The sequence below is a fragment of the Corvus kubaryi genome, unplaced genomic scaffold, assembly GCF_017639235.1.
Source record: "Corvus kubaryi isolate FWS band 111438036 unplaced genomic scaffold, C.kubaryi_AGA036_p1.0 split1-37355, whole genome shotgun sequence".
NCBI lineage: Eukaryota > Metazoa > Chordata > Aves > Passeriformes > Corvidae > Corvus > Corvus kubaryi.
Window position 1 is genome coordinate 508,860 of NW_024582078.1, and position 7,883 is coordinate 516,742.

The following is a 7,883-nucleotide window of genomic DNA, read 5'->3' on the forward strand; positions in this document are numbered from 1 at the left end:
TGCCTCAAACCATAAACATTTATTGAGGACACAAAGCTCGAGGCACAAGGTGTAACTTCCATAATTGCAATAATTTACTCTGGATCTGTCAGGGGCAAACCCATCAGGAATTTTCGAGAGAGCCACAGACCTTTGGGATGCTGCTTGGAAAAGCCTTTCCTTTCGAAGCAGCAGGATTAAGCCCTTACCCCAAAGCTGCAGCACAGCAGCAGACATTAACCCCTGAGCTCCGGCAGCTCCGGTCGGGCGTCGCGCTGGGATTTCTCTGGGAGCCGGCGGCCCCAGCGCGTCGTGGCCTCCTGGCCCTGTTTATTCCTCCGCTGCTTCCCTGTAATCCTATCAAAGCCAATTAGGCTGTGCCAGGCGAGCAGCAGCGCTGCAGGCAGCGAGCAGCCGAGGGGCAGATCCTCCCCAGCCCTTCCCCTCAGCTCCTGCCTTCCCCTGGGTCCCCAGCCGAGCTTTGGGGCAGCATCGGGGTTGCAGCAGCATCATCACCTCCCCTGTGAGCCCCCGGCAGCCCCACACGCGTTCTCTGCAGGGGTTTGCATCCGGGAGCTGCAGCAAGCCCAGCATTTGTCAGGCAGAAACAGAGGTGGTCTGGGTCAGGCTTCAAAACCAGGAGGTCTGAGCACAAGGGCAGGGGGATAAAAGCCCAGGGGAAGGGATATCCCCGTGGTGTCCAACCCAGCCAAAGATTTCCCATAAGCTGGGAGCTCGGTGCAGCACCAAACCGTCTCCTCTAGGCTGTGGTTTGCTGTCTAACGCGAGATGTCCCAGTGTTCCCTCTGCAAATTTCCTTCTGCTTTTTCATCCATCTCTTCTGCTGCATCTGGTCTCAACAAATTTAATTTCTCTCCTAACGGCCATTTAAGAAATCCCCCTGTGCAATGATCTGCAGGCTGCCCTGGAACAGCACATGCAGTTTCTATGAGGAAGCAGAGCAAGCATGACTCTTTGCCTCCCTTAATGGCCTTTTCAGGGCAAATTTCCAAGCAGAGGGGACAAACAACTTCCCTCTTCCCACAGCCAGACCCAGACCATGAGGGGAATCCCCCCAGCACCCCTCCCCTGGGGGACACAAGCTGCACAAAACACGTGGGACCTTTACCCCCACCCTCAGTTATTCCCAGCCATGGGGCTGCCTTAGCATCCTGCTTCTGCCTTGAAATTTTCCTTCCTTCTTGATGAATCCCAGCACCTCTCAAGCAGTGTTTTGGGGTTGTCCTTCTACCCCCAAAGCTCCCTTGCTAGCACCAGCAGCCAGGCAGAGCGTACTGAATCCAGCCCAGCTGTGTGCAGGATCTCACCCACCCTTCCCTCCCCTCCCTCCCATTTCGATGGGAACTCTGCTTCCATTGATAAATCTGGGACAAATCTGCTCGTCTTTATTTCGCAGGATCAGAAACCTCTCAGCCAAAGGCGGTTACAATAATACCTTAATGCACTGCAAATGCATTGTCTGTCCTCCCGCAGCAAAGCCCCAACTGCTCCAGCCAGGCAGCACAGCTTTAACTCCCTCCAGGTTTCTTCTCTCAGAAACACGAGCCCTCCTGTGCTGCTCAGAATGGACAAACGTCACGGAGAAAGGCTCGAGGTTGTCACTCAGGTCACCAATCACAGGCAGGACTGCAGGGACTGTTGGCAGCAAGCACAGTTCAGCATCAACCCAACCTTCTGAGATTACCTTGGAGCAATCACACAATCTCAGAACCATGGACTTGTTTTGGTTGGAAAAGCCCTCTAAGGCGATGGAGTCCAACTGCCAAGGCCACTCTAAACCATGTCCCCAAGTGCCACATCCACGTGTCTTTTAAATCCCTCCAGGGATGGGGACTCCACCGCTGCCCTGGTGAGACTGTGATAGTGCCATATCTTGGGAAAGAAATTTTCCCTAATATCCCACCTGGACCTCCCCAGCACAACTTGAGGCCATTTCCCCTTGTCCTGGCTCTCAGCAATCAGGGAATAAGCTGAGCAGCACAACCCTTGGTTCCAGACTGGCCAGTCCTGCCATCCTCACCTTCTTCCTTGCAGAGACAGGAGGTGGGAGCATCCCCTCAGTCCCTGAGGCTCACACCCTTCCAGAAGAACTGGGATGCTATTCCCAATGTACACCAAGATGGGGCCATCTCACTCCCAGAAATCAGGGATCCTATCTCATCTCCTCACCGAGCCACAAAAGCATCCAATGAGGTTTCCCTCTCTGGGGTAAGACAAATTCTCCGCCAACGCCATCCAGGGAGGCAGCGGGAGGGATGGGAACTGAATCCCGATTTCCCAGGATGGATTTAGCGCTCTAACTCTGGAGCACACCATTCCTATTCCTGTCGCCGTCTTAGTCAGACTCCAGGTATAGCTCAGTCGTGGAGTGAATCCTTCAATCCCTCTGTGCCTCAGTTTCTCATCTGTACATTGAGGGAGTATTTCTCGCCTCCCACCTGGAGTCTATTTCAATCCTACACCAGAAGCTTTTCACTGCACTCAGAGTTGCAGAGTTGTTTCTCTTTTTCTGTTGAGAAAGACACTGAAATTTGGAAGAGGGAGGAAAATCCAGTGCTGTGCAAATCCTGCAGCTTGCTCAGCCCTCGGCACAGGTGGAAGGCATCACTGGGAGCTCCACAGGAAAAACTGACGCCTCTCTCTAAGAGGACATTTAGCACCAGGCACAGCCGGACCCCAAACACCCTGGGATCCTCTCCGACTGCTGGACGCCTTCAGAGAACAGCCTCATGCTGGGGGGGGAAGTGAAAATTGGACTGATACCCCAAAATAACCGAGCGTGCTATTTTTCATGGGCTGTTTCCCATGAAAGCTGAGGATTGAGCAAGAGCATTTCTTGGGAAGTGAAGAACAAGTTCTGGTGGCTAAAAAAGACCAGCCAAGTTAGTCAGCATCACCGTCATCCGTCGGCTTTAACGGAGCTAAATCCCGTCCAACCTTTGGGGATCCAGGGGTTACAGCTCAGGACGGCGTTAGACCTATTTCAATATCCTAAAAATGTGATTAACTGGGTGGGATTATGATGGCCAAACCACGTTAACGCAAATTCCACTGGAATGGGGATCGCATTCCAAGGCCTCCACAATGACAGCAAAACGATACGCAATGACTCCTGTTGCAGGGCATTATCTGGTCATTAAGGTCTAAGATTACATTGACAAAGAAATTTAACCACAAATCCTGGGAGACAACGGTGTTTTCATTACCAATGTCCGTGGGAGGGGAAGATGAGCTGCGTTGAGAGAGGGGAGCAGGAAAATCAGGGACATCTCCGGGACTCAGGGTGATGCTGGAAGAGCATCGGTGCTGAGCCAGAGGCAGCCTCAGCGTAAAGATGTGAACCCCCCAGTTTCTGGCAGTAAAAAGCATCGTGTGGGCCAGTGGGGACTGTTTGGCCCCTGAATAATTTATCCCGTGGATGTCACTTCTGGTTGTGGTTGGTGACAGTCACTCAGTGAGGTGGCACGAGCCTTCACAGCCTCCCTTAGCAGAGCGATGCCATCCCACAGCAAGGAAAGCTCTTGGTGTCAGCCCTGCAACCAAAACCAGCAACTGATCTCCCTCTAAATCCATGTGGTTGGAACAATTTTCCCTAAAATATGGGCTCAGTCTCTTCCCAGCAGTATTTTAAGTTGAAATACTCCGAGGACTTTCAAGACACTCTGGGTGATTTGGTGCCTAACTCCAGCTGCACAAACAACTCTGTTTTTAAGGAAAATGGTTTTGCTTTCCATAAAAAACCTGGGGGATCTGTAAGTCACCGCAGTGCCACAAAGCATCCCTTGTGCAGGCTCAGATGTTTATTTTTGAAACACGCCCTCTGCACCTTTCCCTCCCTCTTTAGCCAGTTTTATTCAGAAAAATAAATTGCATCAGAGAAATGAAGCAATTTTTCCTGTGCTGGGCAGCTGGGCTGGAGCCAACCTCGACCCTCCTCTGCCTGGCAGCAGGCACCGGAGCCTGCCAGCACTGAGATCCACGGGAGGTGGGGAGGAGGAGACCTTTGGAGGGCAGGGAGCTGTCTCAGGCAGGCACAGATCCCAGTGACAGCCGTGGGGCCGCCTGGCAGCTGTCAAGGACCTTCAAACCGTGTTTTTTCTCTTGGATTTTTCCGCCTTTTCACAATCCTCCCAATTTTTCTGCGACTTTTCGTTTGCTCGTTCAGTGAACACCGTGTTAGGAAGGAGTGAGATGGGATCTGAGGCTGCAGGAGTTTGATTGACACAGCCCAGGAGCAAATAATGAGGGATGAGGCGTTGCCATCGTGGTGTGTTCAAGTGGGACACTTTGTCCATCAAGGATGTGGTGATGGAGAAGAGCCACCATTTCTTGAATTATAGAATCCCAGAGTGGTTTGGGTGGGAAGAGAGCTTAAATCCCATCCTGTTCCACCCCCTGCCTTGGGCAGGGACACCTTCCACTATCCCAAGTTGCTCCAAGCCCCGTCCAGCCTGGCCTGGATGGGACAGCCACAGCTTCTCTGGGTAACCTGTGCATCAACACCTTCAGCCTGGGGACAAACCAGCCCTTGGAGAGCAAGGCTTGTTCTCCAGATCTCAAAGGATGAACAGGGCAGCCCAACCCAGCTCTGGGTACCCCCAGCCCCCCTGCAACTATAAAACACAAAAAACCAAACGGAGGGAACTCTGCCTTTCACCAGAATCACACACTGGGTTTTGCACGATGTGAAACTGCTGCTGGTTAAAGCAGGAAACACACAGCGGGGAGGAAACCGAGAAGGGACAGAAAATCCTCCTCTGTAGTTCACATTTTTATGCCTTCTAACACACACAGGAGCAAAGTCACTGTGGTAGAATTACCCTGAAGCCATCAGACTTCCATTAGAGTTTGATGAAATCATGGAAAGAAACAGAGTGACTCTGCCTGGCTGCAATGAGAGAGCCACGACAGAGACCAGGATGCTCCTGAGGGCTGGATCCCCCAGCAACTCTGTCCTTGGGTTTTTAGGCTCAAAGGAAGTGACTAAACAGAAAATTAAAACCTGCACAGGTCACCAGGCCAAACTCATTAGTGCAGTCCCAGCTTCCTGGCCTCTGTTCATTAGTTAATGTTTGGGCAGTGCTTTGAGAGAAAAAACCACACCCTGAATACAGGTCTAATATTGACATCATTCCCTTTCCAGCTGGAAATCCAGAGGAAATTCTCTTCTGCCTCAAGACCCTTCTGTCTGTCCTCCCCATCTTCACGGCCAGTTTAACCCTCGATCACCAGTGCTGGGAACTGGTTTGTTATAAAAATCCCTCCCTCAGCTGTCAGGTTGTTATTGAAGGGTCATTTTGTGCAGGGGAGGTGAATTTGTTTGCAAACACAGGTGGGGACTTCAGCTTTAGCTGCAACATCTGGATGCTGGTAGAGCTGCAGAGCCTGCAGGTAAAGCTGGAGCTCCCAACCACTCCCCAGCCATCAGCAGAGGCTTCATTTCTAGCTGGAAAACCCAAACCAGCAAAAATTTGAAGCAAAGGAACTTGCCTGCAAAGGACTCACAGACCCAAGCTCTGCAGCTCAACCCTGTGATTTATTTTTAATCAGATTTCCTGCTTGGCAGCTGCAGCACTTCTGGGGGAACCCCCTGAAGCCCTGCTCAGAAATCCCATGTCTGCAAGGCTGAAAATGGGGTGAGGGGGAGCAGATGAGTCTTTTTTTGCCTTCTTAATCCTCCTGTGGGGACCAGGGGTGTGATGGGTGACAGTCCAGGCAGGAGGTGACCCATGGGTGCCACAGGTCAGGTTCTCTTTGCTGACCCACGTCCTTTCTGACAAGAGCCAGCAATAACAAATTAATTCTGAAACAATTATCACGAGATTCTCTCAGATTACTTTTCTTACACAACCTCCAAAACCACCATGTTCCTTTTTTCCTTTCCTCTAAGCCCCAAATGACAAAATAACCAATTTGGGGGGGTTTGGGGGTGGAATGGAGGATTTCTGCAGCCTGCCTTTTGGTTTTGCCTTGATATATTCAGAAAAACATGTCCTGGCTCAGCTCGGGGACACCGGAAAGGCTGATCCGCTCTGTCACCTGTGACAGTCACCCCAGCAACAGCTCGGCTGCCAGCAGAGGCAGGAGAGGATGCTGACTCACTGCCTGCTTTGCTTATGCAGCTCACCCTCCACAGAAATCATTGCTGGAGTCTTGCTCTTCCTTTCCTCTAACCCTGCCATTAAAAAAAAGGAATTAAGAAACCTTAATTATAAATGGACACACAGGGGAAAAAAAAGTAGCAGCCACTATCAAGGAGAAGTTTCATTCCGTTTCAGAACTGGTTTGGGTTCCAGAGGCAGTGCCCACCATTAATTCAGTGGAGTCTTTGCACACGGAAAGGACTCTGAGATGGAAGGGTTTGCTGCAAATACAAATCACTGAATGATTAACAGCCAGGAGACAGCAAGAGAGGGGAGGAAACCTGAGGGGCCTTCTTAAAACAGGAACCTTCCCCCAAATGACCAAAAGTCCCTTCTTTCCTTTGACCCTATGTCTGTTTGCTGCTTGCTTTCCTTCTCAGTGTAAATCTGGTGATTTCTCTGCTGCTTTGTTCCCCTTCTTCTCTTGGGGAAGCACCAAATGAGATCCAGAACAGCCTAGAGAGAGGAAATCACTTGACTTTGCCTTTTTCTCACAGCTTTTCCTCCTGGTAATGTCATTTTGGCCGGCAAGTGATGGGAGGCAGAGGATGGAGATGCTGGTGGGAGAGGGACCAGGGGTGGCTGGGAGGAGGGATATCATGGAAGTCCCCACCAGGACAAGCTTCTGCAGCTTCTCTCTGGGCAGCAAAGCTCCATGACACCCCTGCTAATAAACAGTCAGCTGGGAGATGCCTTTTTAATTGCCAGGATTTATTTCTGCATTTGATTCCTCCATTTGGTCCCTCCTGAGGAGCACCCAGGTCCCCCCGACACACAGCAATGCTGCTCTTGCCAGATGTGGCCAGCTGTGGGCTGGGTTCCCTCTGTGCTGCCCCCAGCTCCTGTCACCCAGCAGGGATGGGAGACCCTCACTTTCACTCAGAGGGTGAATTCCCAGCCCTCATGCAGCACCGAGCCAGAGAAAACCCTGCACAAGATATTATCATTGTTATTATCTTCCAAACCCTCAGGAGGTGCCTGAAGATGCCAGGGAGGGGGAGAAGCAGAGGATGAGTTGTGACTCACGGCTGGGAAATGCACGAGGGTGGCAGAGCCTGTTAGAGAAAATCAGCCCAAAAATCCCTCCTTGCTCAACAGTTGTCATAAGCCAGGATTCAACAGGGAAATCCTGCTAAATCCTCCTGCTCCTGCAGCACACGGAACCACCTCTGGCACAGCAAGAAGGCAGCAGTGCCAGAGCCCAGGGCATGGGGATAACGTGGGGCTGGAGATATGCTGGGATATGCAGAAGCTCTGCTGGCCACAGAGACCCTACACACACCCTACACACACCCTACACACACCCTACACACACCTTTCTTCCCAATTCACCCTTTTTCAGGTGACAACCACCACCTGTACACAGACCTCCCCGGGAGCCTGGTGCCAAAAGGATCCGTCCATTCCCAGCAAGGAACCTCCCTGTCATCCCAGAGTCACAGTGAGTTGGCCTTGTCCCCAGCCCAGAGCACTGAGTGCCACCTCCAGGCCTTCCCCGGACACCTCCAGGGATTGGGAACTCCAAACCTCCCTGGGCAGCCCCTGCCAAGGCCTGAGCACCCTTTCCATGCAGAAATTCCTGCTGATGTCCAAGCTGAGCCTCCCCTGGCCCAGCCTGAGGCCGTTCCCTCTCCTCCTGTCCCTGATCCCTGGCAGCAGAGCCCGACTCCCCCGGCTGCCCCCTCCTGTCAGGGACTTGTGCAGAGCCACAAGGTCCCCCCTGAGCCTCCTTTGCTCCAG